Raw genomic sequence first — 16061 nt, forward strand, 5'->3', positions numbered from 1 at the left:
CACTGCCTTCCACACTTTATTTGCAGTCCAATTGCCCATAACAGTGTTCAGTTCACTCCTAACTTATGCCTTACCTCCACTTATGGGATGTTTTACAGTTCAGGTTGGCCTGTTTACTACTCGAATATGAGTGATATTGTGGTGTGTTCATCTAGACTCATACCCTACCTAATCTTGAAGTTAAATTTCCCACCAATGAGAAACCAAGGGAGATACCATTTTTGATAGTTATTGCATGTCTAATGCAAGAATAATCGCCAGATTATGAGAGTCCAGCAAAAATTACTCATTTTCGCCCAACGTGGGGCTCGAACCCACGACCCTGAGATTAAGAGTCTCATGCTCTACCGACTGAGCTAGCCGGGCTCCCACTTCAAGATGGTATGCAGACTAATCATTTTTTATGAAGGAAATCCATTCCTGGACAATTTTTGGGAGTTATTGCAGGTCTAATGCAAGATTAATCTCCATATTATGAGAGTCAATGCAATATTCAGGCAAAAATTACTTGTTTTCGCCCAACGTGGGGCTCGAACCCACGACCCTGAGATTAAGAGTCTCATGCTCTACCGACTGAGCTAGCCGGGCTCCCTCCTTAAGACAGTATGCAGACCAATCCCTTTTTGTGAAAAAAATCAAATCCTGGATATTCCTCTACTCTTGTTTTGCAAGGAAAGCCAGATTTATACATCCTTCAGAGGACAGAGTGTCAAAAAAAAATAAGAGAAAATGAAAACGGAAGTTGTGAGAACTTCATTTTGAGATTGCATAAGAATTCAAATTCCTCTCACATGCTAAAGAATACCTGAACCCTTTTGATTAAACCACTTTAGTTGTTATAATGAGACCATATTTGAAAGCCATCTGTGATTTTTCTGTTTTATAATGGAGAATGCGGGCATCGATCCCGCTACCTCTCGCATGCTAAGCGAGCACTCTACCATTTGAGCTAATTCCCCTGTGTGTTTAATCTGCATAACATGAAAAAAGTAACCTCACTGCCTTCCACACTTTATTTGCAGTCCAATTGCCCATAACAGTGTTCAGTTCACTCCTAACTTATGCCTTACCTCCACTTATGGGATGTTTTACAGTTCAGGTTGGCCTGTTTACTACTCGAATATGAGTGATATTGTGGTGTGTTCATCTAGACTCATACCCTACCTAATCTTGAAGTTAAATTTCCCACCAATGAGAAACCAAGGGAGATACCATTTTTGATAGTTATTGCATGTCTAATGCAAGAATAATCGCCAGATTATGAGAGTCCAGCAAAAATTACTCATTTTCGCCCAACGTGGGGCTCGAACCCACGACCCTGAGATTAAGAGTCTCATGCTCTACCGACTGAGCTAGCCGGGCTCCCACTTCAAGATGGTATGCAGACTAATCATTTTTTATGAAGGAAATCCATTCCTGGACAATTTTGGGGAGTTATTGCAGGTCTAATGCAAGATTAATCTCCATATTATGAGAGTCAATGCAATATTCAGGCAAAAATTACTCGTTTTCGCCCAACGTGGGGCTCGAACCCACGACCCTGAGATTAAGAGTCTCATGCTCTACCGACTGAGCTAGCCGGGCTCCCTCCTTAAGACAGTATGCAGACCAATCCCTTTTTGTGAAGAAAATCAAATCCTGGATATTCCTCTACTCTTGTTTTGCAAGGAAAGCCTGATTTATACATCCTTCAGAGGACAGAGTGTCAAAAAAAAAATAAGAGAAAATGAAAACGGAAGTTGTGAGAACTTCATTTTGAGATTGCATAAGAATTCAAATTCCTCTCACATGCTAAAGAATACCTGAACCCTTTTGATTAAACCACTTTAGTTGTTATAATGAGACCATATTTGAAAGCCATCTGTGATTTTTCTGTTCTTACTCTGCAATGACCATGGGCAATGACAAGTTAAAAATAAAATGTATGCAAATTTTATAATGGAGAATGCGGGCATCAACCCCGCTACCTCTCGCATGCTAAGCGAGCGCTCTACCATTTGGGCTAATTCCCCTGAGTGTTTAATCTGCATAACATGAAAAAAGTAACCTCACTGCCTTCCACACTTTATTTGCAGTCCAATTGCCCATAACAGTGTTCAGTTCACTCCTAACTTATGCCTTACCTCCACTTATGGGATGTTTTACAGTTCAGGTTGGCCTGTTTACTACTCGAATATGAGTGATATTGTGGTGTGTTCATCTAGACTCATACCCTACCTAATCTTGAAGTTAAATTTCCCACCAATGAGAAACCAAGGGAGATACCATTTTTGATAGTTATTGCATGTCTAATGCAAGAATAATCACCAGATTATGAGAGTCCAGCAAAAATTACTCATTTTCGCCCAACGTGGGGCTCAAACCCACGACCCTGAGATTAAGAGTCTCATGCTCTACCGACTGAGCTAGCCGGGCTCCCACTTCAAGATGGTATGCAGACTAATCATTTTTTATGAAGGAAATCCATTCCTGGACAATTTTTGGGAGTTATTGCAGGTCTAATGCAAGATTAATCTCCATATTATGAGAGTCAATGCAATATTCAGGCAAAAATTACTCGTTTTCGCCCAACGTGGGGCTCGAACCCACGACCCTGAGATTAAGAGTCTCATGCTCTACCGACTGAGCTAGCCGGGCTCCCACTTCAAGATGGTATGCAGACTAATCATTTTTTATGAAGGAAATCCATTCCTGGACAATTTTTGGGAGTTATTGCAGGTCTAATGCAAGATTAATCTCCATATTATGAGAGTCAATGCAATATTCAGGCAAAAATTACTCGTTTTCGCCCAACGTGGGGCTCGAACCCACGACCCTGAGATTAAGAGTCTCATGCTCTACCGACTGAGCTAGCCGGGCTCCCTCCTTAAGACAGTATGCAGACCAATCCCTTTTTGTGAAAAAAATCAAATCCTGGATATTCCTCTACTCTTGTTTTGCAAGGAAAGCCAGATTTATACATCCTTCAGAGGACAGAGTGTCAAAAAAAATAAGAGAAAATGAAAACGGAAGTTGTGAGAACTTCATTTTGAGATTGCATAAGAATTCAAATTCCTCTCACATGCTAAAGAATACCTGAACCCTTTTGATTAAACCACTTTAGTTGTTATAATGAGACCATATTTGAAAGCCATCTGTGATTTTTCTGTTTTATAATGGAGAATGCGGGCATCGATCCCGCTACCTCTCGCATGCTAAGCGAGCACTCTACCATTTGAGCTAATTCCCCTGTGTGTTTAATCTGCATAACATGAAAAAAGTAACCTCACTGCCTTCCACACTTTATTTGCAGTCCAATTGCCCATAACAGTGTTCAGTTCACTCCTAACTTATGCCTTACCTCCACTTATGGGATGTTTTACAGTTCAGGTTGGCCTGTTTACAACTCGAATATGAGTGATATTGTGGTGTGTTCATCTAGACTCATACCCTACCTAATCTTGAAGTTAAATTTCCCACCAATGAGAAACCAAGGGAGATACAATTTTTGATAGTTATTGCATGTCTAATGCAAGAATAATCGCCAGATTATGAGAGTCCAGCAAAAATTACTCATTTTCGCCCAACGTGGGGCTCGAACCCACGACCCTGAGATTAAGAGTCTCATGCTCTACCGACTGAGCTAGCCGGGCTCCCACTTCAAGATGGTATGCAGACTAATCATTTCTTATGAAGGAAATCCATTCCTGGACAATTTTTGGGAGTTATTGCAGGTCTAATGCAAGATTAATCTCCATATTATGAGAGTCAATGCAATATTCAGGCAAAAATTACTCGTTTTCGCCCAACGTGGGGCTCGAACCCACGACCCTGAGATTAAGAGTCTCATGCTCTACCAACTGAGCTAGCCGGGCTCCCTCCTTAAGACAGTATGCAGACCAATCCCTTTTTGTGAAGAAAATCAAATCCTGGATATTCCTCTACTCTTGTTTTGCAAGGAAAACCTGATTTATACATCCTTCAGAGGACAGAGTGTCAAGAAAAAATAAGAGAAAATGAAAACGGAAGTTGTGAGAACTTCATTTTGAGATTGCATAAGAATTCAAATTCCTCTCACATGCTAAAGAATACCTGAACCCTTTTGATTAAACCACTTTAGTTGTTATAATGAGACCATATTTGAAAGCCATCTGGGATTTTTCTGTTCTTACTCTGCAATGAACATGGGCAATGACAAGTTAAAAATAAAATGTATGCAAATTTTATAATGGAGAATGCGGGCATCAACCCCGCTACCTCTCGCATGCTAAGCGAGCGCTCTACCATTTGAGCTAATTCCCCTGAGTGTTTAATCTGCATAACATGAAAAAAGTAACCTCACTGCCTTCCACACTTTATTTGCAGTCCAATTGCCCATAACAGTGTTCAGTTCACTCCTAATTTATGCCTTACCTCCACTTATGGGATGTTTTACAGTTCAGGTTGGCCTGTTTACTACTCGAATATGAGTGATATTGTGGTGTGTTCATCTAGACTCATACCCTACCTAATCTTGAAGTTAAATTTCCCACCAATGAGAAACCAAGGGAGATACCATTTTTGATAGTTATTGCATGTCTAATGCAAGAATAATCACCAGATTATGAGAGTCCAGCAAAAATTACTCATTTTCGCCCAACGTGGGGCTCAAACCCACGACCCTGAGATTAAGAGTCTCATGCTCTACCGACTGAGCTAGCCGGGCTCCCACTTCAAGATGGTATGCAGACTAATCATTTTTTATGAAGGAAATCCATTCCTGGACAATTTTTGGGAGTTATTGCAGGTCTAATGCAAGATTAATCTCCATATTATGGGAGTCAATGCAATATTCAGGCAAAAATTACTCGATTTCGCCCAACGTGGGGCTCGAACCCACGACCCTGAGATTAAGAGTCTCATGCTCTACCGACTGAGCTAGTCGGGCTCCCTCCTTAAGACAGTATGCAGACCAATCCCTTTTTGTGAAAAAAATCAAATCCTGGATATTCCTCTACTCTTGTTTTGCAAGGAAAGCCAGATTTATACATCCTTCAGAGGACAGAGTGTCAAAAAAAAATAAGAGAAAATGAAAACGGAAGTTGTGAGAACTTCATTTTGAGATTGCATAAGAATTCAAATTCCTCTCACATGCTAAAGAATACCTGAACCCTTTTGATTAAACCACTTTAGTTGTTATAATGAGACCATATTTGAAAGCCATCTGTGATTTTTCTGTTCTTACTCTGCAATGACCATGGGCAATGACAAGTTAAAAATAAAATGTATGCAAATTTTATAATGGAGAATGCGGGCATCAACCCCGCTACCTCTCGCATGCTAAGCGAGCGCTCTACCATTTGAGCTAATTCCCCTGAGTGTTTAATCTGCATAACATGAAAAAAGTAACCTCACTGCCTTCCACACTTTATTTGCAGTCCAATTGCCCATAACTGTGTTCAGTTCACTCCTAACTTATGCCTTACCTCCACTTATGGGATGTTTTACAGTTCAGGTTGGCCTGTTTACTACTCGAATATGAGTGATATTGTGGTGTGTTCATCTAGACTCATACCCTACCTAATCTTGAAGTTAAATTTCCCACCAATGAGAAACCAAGGGAGATACCATTTTTGATAGTTATTGCATGTCTAATGCAAGAATAATCACCAGATTATGAGAGTCCAGCAAAAATTACTCATTTTCGCCCAACGTGGGGCTCAAACCCACGACCCTGAGATTAAGAGTCTCATGCTCTACCGACTGAGCTAGCCGGGCTCCCACTTCAAGATGGTATGCAGACTAATCATTTTTTATGAAGGAAATCCATTCCTGGACAATTTTTGGGAGTTATTGCAGGTCTAATGCAAGATTAATCTCCATATTATGAGAGTCAATGCAATATTCAGGCAAAAATTACTCGTTTTCGCCCAACGTGGGGCTCGAACCCACGACCCTGAGATTAAGAGTCTCATGCTCTACCGACTGAGCTAGCCGGGCTCCCACTTCAAGATGGTATGCAGACTAATCATTTTTTATGAAGGAAATCCATTCCTGGACAATTTTTGGGAGTTATTGCAGGTCTAATGCAAGATTAATCTCCATATTATGAGAGTCAATGCAATATTCAGGCAAAAATTACTCGTTTTCGCCCAACGTGGGGCTCGAACCCACGACCCTGAGATTAAGAGTCTCATGCTCTACCGACTGAGCTAGCCGGGCTCCCTCCTTAAGACAGTATGCAGACCAATCCCTTTTTGTGAAAAAAATCAAATCCTGGATATTCCTCTACTCTTGTTTTGCAAGGAAAGCCAGATTTATACATCCTTCAGAGGACAGAGTGTCAAAAAAAATAAGAGAAAATGAAAACGGAAGTTGTGAGAACTTCATTTTGAGATTGCATAAGAATTCAAATTCCTCTCACATGCTAAAGAATACCTGAACCCTTTTGATTAAACCACTTTAGTTGTTATAATGAGACCATATTTGAAAGCCATCTGTGATTTTTCTGTTTTATAATGGAGAATGCGGGCATCGATCCCGCTACCTCTCGCATGCTAAGCGAGCACTCTACCATTTGAGCTAATTCCCCTGTGTGTTTAATCTGCATAACATGAAAAAAGTAACCTCACTGCCTTCCACACTTTATTTGCAGTCCAATTGCCCATAACAGTGTTCAGTTCACTCCTAACTTATGCCTTACCTCCACTTATGGGATGTTTTACAGTTCAGGTTGGCCTGTTTACTACTCGAATATGAGTGATATTGTGGTGTGTTCATCTAGACTCATACCCTACCTAATCTTGAAGTTAAATTTCCCACCAATGAGAAACCAAGGGAGATACCATTTTTGATAGTTATTGCATGTCTAATGCAAGAATAATCGCCAGATTATGAGAGTCCAGCAAAAATTACTCATTTTCGCCCAACGTGGGGCTCGAACCCACGACCCTGAGATTAAGAGTCTCATGCTCTACCGACTGAGCTAGCCGGGCTCCCACTTCAAGATGGTATGCAGACTAATCATTTCTTATGAAGGAAATCCATTCCTGGACAATTTTTGGGAGTTATTGCAGGTCTAATGCAAGATTAATCTCCATATTATGAGAGTCAATGCAATATTCAGGCAAAAATTACTCGTTTTCGCCCAACGTGGGGCTCGAACCCACGACCCTGAGATTAAGAGTCTCATGCTCTACCGACTGAGCTAGCCGGGCTCCCTCCTTAAGACAGTATGCAGACCAATCCCTTTTTGTGAAGAAAATCAAATCCTGGATATTCCTCTACTCTTGTTTTGCAAGGAAAACCTGATTTATACATCCTTCAGAGGACAGAGTGTCAAGAAAAAATAAGAGAAAATGAAAACGGAAGTTGTGAGAACTTCATTTTGAGATTGCATAAGAATTCAAATTCCTCTCACATGCTAAAGAATACCTGAACCTTTTTGATTAAACCACTTTAGTTGTTATAATGAGACCATATTTGAAAGCCATCTGGGATTTTTCTGTTCTTACTCTGCAATGAACATGGGCAATGACAAGTTAAAAATAAAATGTATGCAAATTTTATAATGGAGAATGCGGGCATCAACCCCGCTACCTCTCGCATGCTAAGCGAGCGCTCTACCATTTGAGCTAATTCCCCTGAGTGTTTAATCTGCATAACATGAAAAAAGTAACCTCACTGCCTTCCACACTTTATTTGCAGTCCAATTGCCCATAACAGTGTTCAGTTCACTCCTAACTTATGCCTTACCTCCACTTATGGGATGTTTTACAGTTCAGGTTGGCCTGTTTACTACTCGAATATGAGTGATATTGTGGTGTGTTCATCTAGACTCATACCCTACCTAATCTTGAAGTTAAATTTCCCACCAATGAGAAACCAAGGGAGATACCATTTTTGATAGTTATTGCATGTCTAATGCAAGAATAATCACCAGATTATGAGAGTCCAGCAAAAATTACTCATTTTCGCCCAACGTGGGGCTCAAACCCACGACCCTGAGATTAAGAGTCTCATGCTCTACCGACTGAGCTAGCCGGGCTCCCACTTCAAGATGGTATGCAGACTAATCATTTTTTATGAAGGAAATCCATTCCTGGACAATTTTTGGGAGTTATTGCAGGTCTAATGCAAGATTAATCTCCATATTATGGGAGTCAATGCAATATTCAGGCAAAAATTACTCGATTTCGCCCAACGTGGGGCTCGAACCCACGACCCTGAGATTAAGAGTCTCATGCTCTACCGACTGAGCTAGTCGGGCTCCCTCCTTAAGACAGTATGCAGACCAATCCCTTTTTGTGAAAAAAATCAAATCCTGGATATTCCTCTACTCTTGTTTTGCAAGGAAAGCCAGATTTATACATCCTTCAGAGGACAGAGTGTCAAAAAAAAATAAGAGAAAATGAAAACGGAAGTTGTGAGAACTTCATTTTGAGATTGCATAAGAATTCAAATTCCTCTCACATGCTAAAGAATACCTGAACCCTTTTGATTAAACCACTTTAGTTGTTATAATGAGACCATATTTGAAAGCCATCTGTGATTTTTCTGTTCTTACTCTGCAATGACCATGGGCAATGACAAGTTAAAAATAAAATGTATGCAAATTTTATAATGGAGAATGCGGGCATCAACCCCGCTACCTCTCGCATGCTAAGCGAGCGCTCTACCATTTGAGCTAATTCCCCTGAGTGTTTAATCTGCATAACATGAAAAAAGTAACCTCACTGCCTTCCACACTTTATTTGCAGTCCAATTGCCCATAACTGTGTTCAGTTCACTCCTAACTTATGCCTTACCTCCACTTATGGGATGTTTTACAGTTCAGGTTGGCCTGTTTACTACTCGAATATGAGTGATATTGTGGTGTGTTCATCTAGACTCATACCCTACCTAATCTTGAAGTTAAATTTCCCACCAATGAGAAACCAAGGGAGATACCATTTTTGATAGTTATTGCATGTCTAATGCAAGAATAATCACCAGATTATGAGAGTCCAGCAAAAATTACTCATTTTCGCCCAACGTGGGGCTCGAACCCACGACCCTGAGATTAAGAGTCTCATGCTCTACCGACTGAGCTAGCCGGGCTCCCACTTCAAGATGGTATGCAGACTAATCATTTTTTATGAAGGAAATCCATTCCTGGACAATTTTTGGGAGTTATTGCAGGTCTAATGCAAGATTAATCTCCATATTATGAGAGTCAATGCAATATTCAGGCAAAAATTACTCGTTTTCGCCCAACGTGGGGCTCGAACCCACGACCCTGAGATTAAGAGTCTCATGCTCTACCGACTGAGCTAGCCGGGCTCCCACTTCAAGATGGTATGCAGACTAATCATTTTTTATGAAGCAAATCCATTCCTGGACAATTTTTGGGAGTTATTGCAGGTCTAATGCAAGATTAATCTCCATATTATGAGAGTCAATGCAATATTCAGGCAAAAATTACTCGTTTTCGCCCAACGTGGAGCTCGAACCCACGACCCTGAGATTAAGAGTCTCATGCTCTACCGACTGAGCTAGCCGGGCTCCCTCCTTAAGACAGTATGCAGACCAATCCCTTTTTGTGAAAAAAATCAAATCCTGGATATTCCTCTACTCTTGTTTTGCAAGGAAAGCCAGATTTATACATCCTTCAGAGGACAGAGTGTCAAAAAAAAATAAGAGAAAATGAAAACGGAAGTTGTGAGAACTTCATTTTGAGATTGCATAAGAATTCAAATTCCTCTCACATGCTAAAGAATACCTGAACCCTTTTGATTAAACCACTTTAGTTGTTATAATGAGACCATATTTGAAAGCCATCTGTGATTTTTCTGTTTTATAATGGAGAATGCGGGCATCGATCCAGCTACCTCTCGCATGCTAAGCAAGCACTCTACCATTTGAGCTAATTCCCCTGTGTGTTTAATCTGCATAACATGAAAAAAGTAACCTCACTGCCTTCCACACTTTATTTGCAGTCCAATTGCCCATAACAGTGTTCAGTTCACTCCTAACTTATGCCTTACCTCCACTTATGGGATGTTTTACAGTTCAGGTTGGCCTGTTTACTACTCGAATATGAGTGATATTGTGGTGTGTTCATCTAGACTCATACCCTACCTAATCTTGAAGTTAAATTTCCCACCAATGAGAAACCAAGGGAGATACCATTTTTGATAGTTATTGCATGTCTAATGCAAGAATAATCACCAGATTATGAGAGTCCAGCAAAAATTACTCATTTTCGCCCAACGTGGGGCTCGAACCCCCGACCCTGAGATTAAGAGTCTCATGCTCTACCGACTGAGCTAGCCAGGCTCCCACTTCAAGATGGTATGCAGACTAATCATTTTTTATGAAGGAAATCCATTCCTGGACAATTTTTGGGAGTTATTGCAGGTCTAATGCAAGATTAATCTCCATATTATGAGAGTCAATGCAATATTCAGGCAAAAATTACTCGTTTTCGCCCAACGTGGGGCTCGAACCCACGACCCTGAGATTAAGAGTCTCATGCTCTACCGACTGAGCTAGCCGGGCTCCCTCCTTAAGACAGTATGCAGACCAATCCCTTTTTGTGAAGAAAATCAAATCCTGGATATTCCTCTACTCTTGTTTTGCAAGGAAAGCCTGATTTATACATCCTTCAGAGGACAGAGTGTCAAAAAAAAATAAGAGAAAATGAAAACGGAAGTTGTGAGAACTTCATTTTGAGATTGCATAAGAATTCAAATTCCTCTCACATGCTAAAGAATACCTGAACCCTTTTGATTAAACCACTTTAGTTGTTATAATGAGACCATATTTGAAAGCCATCTGTGATTTTTCTGTTCTTACTCTGCAATGACCATGGGCAATGACAAGTTAAAAATAAAATGTATGCAAATTTTATAATGGAGAATGCGGGCATCAACCCCGCTACCTCTCGCATGCTAAGCGAGCGCTCTACCATTTGAGCTAATTCCCCTGAGTGTTTAATCTGCATAACATGAAAAAAGTAACCTCACTGCCTTCCACACTTTATTTGCAGTCCAATTGCCCATAACAGTGTTCAGTTCACTCCTAACTTATGCCTTACCTCCACTTATGGGATGTTTTACAGTTCAGGTTGGCCTGTTTACTACTCGAATATGAGTGATATTGTGGTGTGTTCATCTAGACTCATACCCTACCTAATCTTGAAGTTAAATTTCCCACCAATGAGAAACCAAGGGAGATACCATTTTTGATAGTTATTGCATGTCTAATGCAAGAATAATCACCAGATTATGAGAGTCCAGCAAAAATTACCCATTTTCGCCCAACGTGGGGCTCAAACCCACGACCCTGAGATTAAGAGTCTCATGCTCTACCGACTGAGCTAGCCGGGCTCCCACTTCAAGATGGTATGCAGACTAATCATTTTTTATGAAGGAAATCCATTCCTGGACAATTTTTGGGAGTTATTGCAGGTCTAATGCAAGATTAATCTCCATATTATGAGAGTCAATGCAATATTCAGGCAAAAATTACTCGTTTTCGCCCAACGTGGGGCTCGAACCCACGACCCTGAGATTAAGAGTCTCATGCTCTACCGACTGAGCTAGCCGGGCTCCCTCCTTAAGACAGTATGCAGACCAATCCCTTTTTGTGAAGAAAATCAAATCCTGGATATTCCTCTACTCTTGTTTTGCAAGGAAAGCCTGATTTATACATCCTTCAGAGGACAGAGTGTCAAAAAAAAATAAGAGAAAATGAAAACGGAAGTTGTGAGAACTTCATTTTGAGATTGCATAAGAATTCAAATTCCTCTCACATGCTAAAGAATACCTGAACCCTTTTGATTAAACCACTTTAGTTGTTATAATGAGACCATATTTGAAAGCCATCTGTGATTTTTCTGTTCTTACTCTGCAATGACCATGGGCAATGACAAGTTAAAAATAAAATGTATGCAAATTTTATAATGGAGAATGCGGGCATCAACCCCGCTACCTCTCGCATGCTAAGCGAGCGCTCTACCATTTGAGCTAATTCCCCTGAGTGTTTAATCTGCATAACATGAAAAAAGTAACCTCACTGCCTTCCACACTTTATTTGCAGTCCAATTGCCCATAACAGTGTTCAGTTCACTCCTAACTTATGCCTTACCTCCACTTATGGGATGTTTTACAGTTCAGGTTGGCCTGTTTACTACTCGAATATGAGTGATATTGTGGTGTGTTCATCTAGACTCATACCCTACCTAATCTTGAAGTTAAATTTCCCACCAATGAGAAACCAAGGGAGATACCATTTTTGATAGTTATTGCATGTCTAATGCAAGAATAATCACCAGATTATGAGAGTCCAGCAAAAATTACTCATTTTCGCCCAACGTGGGGCTCAAACCCACGACCCTGAGATTAAGAGTCTCATGCTCTACCGACTGAGCTAGCCGGGCTCCCACTTCAAGATGGTATGCAGACTAATCATTTTTTATGAAGGAAATCCATTCCTGGACAATTTTTGGGAGTTATTGCAGGTCTAATGCAAGATTAATCTCCATATTATGAGAGTCAATGCAATATTCAGGCAAAAATTACTCATTTTCGCCCAACGTGGGGCTCGAACCCACGACCCTGAGATTAAGAGTCTCATGCTCTACCGACTGAGCTAGCCGGGCTCCCTCCTTAAGACAGTATGCAGACCAATCCCTTTTTGTGAAGAAAATCAAATCCTGGCTATTCCTCTACTCTTGTTTTGCAAGGAAAGCCTGATTTATACATCCTTCAGAGGACAGAGTGTCAAAAAAAAATAAGAGAAAATGAAAACGGAAGTTGTGAGAACTTCATTTTGAGATTGCATAAGAATTCAAATTCCTCTCACATGCTAATGAATACCTGAACCCTTTTGATTAAACCACTTTAGTTGTTATAATGAGACCATATTTGAAAGCCATCTGTGATTTTTCTGTTCTTACTCTGCAATGACCATGGGCAATGACAAGTTAAAAATAAAATGTATGCAAATTTTATAATGGAGAATGCGGGCATCGATCCCGCTACCTCTCGCATGCTAAGCGAGCACTCTACCATTTGAGCTAATTCCCCTGTGTGTTTAATCTGCATAACATGAAAAGAGTAACCTCACTGCCTTCCACACTTTATTTGCAGTCCAATTGCCCATAACAGTGTTCAGTTCACTCCTAACTTATGCCTTACCTCCACTTATGGGATGTTTTACAGTTCAGGTTGGCCTGTTTACTACTCGAATATGAGTGATATTGTGGTGTGTTCATCTAGACTCATACCGTACCTAATCTTGAAGTTAAATTTCCCACCAATGAGAAACCAAGGGAGATACCATTTTTGATAGTTATTGCATGTCTAATGCAAGAATAATCACCAGATTATGAGAGTCCAGCAAAAATTACTCATTTTCGCCCAACGTGGGGCTCGAACCCACGACCCTGAGATTAAGAGTCTCATGCTCTACCGACTGAGCTAGCCGGGCTCCCACTTCAAGATGGTATGCAGACTAATCATTTTTTATGAAGGAAATCCATTCCTGGACAATTTTTGGGAGTTATTGCAGGTCTAATGCAAGATTAATCTCCATATTATGAGAGTCAATGCAATATTCAGGCAAAAATTACTCGTTTTCGCCCAACGTGGGGCTCGAACCCACGACCCTGAGATTAAGAGTCTCATGCTCTACCGCCTGAGCTAGCCGGGCTCCCTCCTTAAGACAGTATGCAGACCAATCCCTTTTTGTGAAAAAAATCAAATCCTGGATATTCCTCTACTCTTGTTTTGCAAGGAAAGCCAGATTTATACATCCTTCAGAGGACAGAGTGTCAAAAAAAATAAGAGAAAATGAAAATGGAAGTTGTGAGAACTTCATTTTGAGATTGCATAAGAATTCAAATTCCTCTCACATGCTAAAGAATACCTGAACCCTTTTGATTAAACCACTTTAGTTGTTATAATGAGACCATATTTGAAAGCCATCTGTGATTTTTCTGTTCTTACTCTGCAATGACCATGGGCAATGACAAGTTAAAAATAAAATGTATGCAAATTTTATAATGGAGAATGCGGGCATCGATCCCGCTACCTCTCGCATGCTAAGCGAGCGCTCTACCATTTGAGCTAATTCCCCTTTGTGTTTAATCTGCATAACATGAAAAAAGTAACCTCACTGCCTTCCACACTTTATTTGAAGTCCAATTGCCCATAACAGTGTTCAGTTCACTCCTAACTTATGCCTTACCTCCACTTATGGGATATTTTACAGTTCAGGTTGGCCTGTTTACTACTCGATTATGAGTGATATTGTGGTGTGTTCATCTCGACTCATACTCTACCTAATCTTGAAGTTAAATTTCCCACCAATGAGAAACCAAGGGAGATACCATTTTTGATAGTTATTGCATGTCTAATGCAAGAATAATCACCAGATTATGAGAGTCCAGCAAAAATTACTCATTTTCGCCCAACGTGGGACTCGAACCCACGACCCTGAGATTAAGAGTCTCATGCTCTACCGACTGAGCTAGCCGGGCTCCCGCTTCAAGATGGTATGCAGACTAATCATTTTTTATGAAGGAAATCCATTCCTGGACAATTTTTGGGAGTTATTGCAGGTCTAATGCAAGATTAATCTCCATATTATGAGAGTCAATGCAATATTCAGGCAAAAATTACTCGTTTTCGCCCAACGTGGGGCTCGAACCCACGACCCTGAGATTAAGAGTCTCATGCTCTACCGACTGAGCTAGCCGGGCTCCCTCCTTAAGACAGTATGCAGACCAATCCCTTTTTGTGAAAAAAATCAAATCCTGGATATTCCTCTACTCTTGTTTTGCAAGGAAAGCCAGATTTATACATCCTTCAGAGGACAGAGTGTCAAAAAAAATAAGAGAAAATGAAAATGGAAGTTGTGAGAACTTCATTTTGAGATTGCATAAGAATTCAAATTCCTCTCACATGCTAAAGAATACCTGAACCCTTTTGATTAAACCACTTTAGTTGTTATAATGAGACCATATTTGAAAGCCATCTGTGATTTTTCTGTTCTTACTCTGCAATGACCATGGGCAATGACAAGTTAAAAATAAAATGTATGCAAATTTTATAATGGAGAATGCGGGCATCAACCCCGCTACCTCTCGCATGCTAAGCGAGCGCTCTACCATTTGAGCTAATTCCCCTGAGTGTTTAATCTGCATAACATGAAAAAAGTAACCTCACTGCCTTCCACACTTTATTTGCAGTCCAATCGCCCATAACTGTGTTCAGTTCACTCCTAACTTATGCCTTACCTCCACTTATGGGATGTTTTACAGTTCAGGTTGGCCTGTTTACTACTCGAATATGAGTGATATTGTGGTGTGTTCATCTAGACTCATACCCTACCTAATCTTGAAGTTAAATTTCCCACCAATGAGAAACCAAGGGAGATACCATTTTTGATAGTTATTGCATGTCTAATGCAAGAATAATCACCAGATTATGAGAGTCCAGCAAAAATTACTCATTTTCGCCCAACGTGGGGCTCGAACCCACGACCCTGAGATTAAGAGTCTCATGCTCTACCGACTGAGCTAGCCGGGCTCCCACTTCAAGATGGTATGCAGACTAATCATTTTTTATGAAGGAAATCCATTCCTGGACAATTTTTGGGAGTTATTGCAGGTCTAATGCAAGATTAATCTCCATATTATGAGAGTCAATGCAATATTCAGGCAAAAATTACTCGTTTTCGCCCAACGTGGGGCTCGAACCCACGACCCTGAGATTAAGAGTCTCATGCTCTACCGACTGAGCTAGCCGGGCTCCCACTTCAAGATGGTATGCAGACTAATCATTTTTTATGAAGCAAATCCATTCCTGGACAATTTTTGGGAGTTATTGCAGGTCTAATGCAAGATTAATCTCCATATTATGAGAGTCAATGCAATATTCAGGCAAAAATTACTCGTTTTCGCCCAACGTGGAGCTCGAACCCACGACCCTGAGATTAAGAGTCTCATGCTCTACCGACTGAGCTAGCCGGGCTCCCTCCTTAAGACAGTATGCAGACCAATCCCTTTTTGTGAAAAAAATCAAATCCTGGATATTCCTCTACTCTTGTTTTGCAAG

The 16061-nt window shown here is 40.5% G+C and overlaps 3 non-coding genes across 3 annotated transcripts; all 3 read right to left on the minus strand.

The window, feature by feature from the left end:
• Positions 1–3781: 3781 nt before the first annotated feature.
• Positions 3782–3854, minus strand: TRNAK-CUU (transfer RNA lysine (anticodon CUU)). The gene has a single exon. It is a non-coding gene; the product is annotated as a tRNA-Lys (tRNA).
• A 10152-nt stretch (positions 3855–14006) lies between these two features.
• TRNAA-AGC (transfer RNA alanine (anticodon AGC)) lies at positions 14007–14079 on the minus strand. The gene has a single exon. It is a non-coding gene; the product is annotated as a tRNA-Ala (tRNA).
• Positions 14080–14409: 330 nt separating this feature from the next.
• Positions 14410–14482, minus strand: TRNAK-CUU (transfer RNA lysine (anticodon CUU)). The gene has a single exon. It is a non-coding gene; the product is annotated as a tRNA-Lys (tRNA).
• Positions 14483–16061: the final 1579 nt, after the last annotated feature.

The sequence above is a fragment of the Lissotriton vulgaris genome, chromosome 1_1, assembly GCF_964263255.1.
Source record: "Lissotriton vulgaris chromosome 1_1, aLisVul1.2, whole genome shotgun sequence".
NCBI lineage: Eukaryota > Metazoa > Chordata > Amphibia > Caudata > Salamandridae > Lissotriton > Lissotriton vulgaris.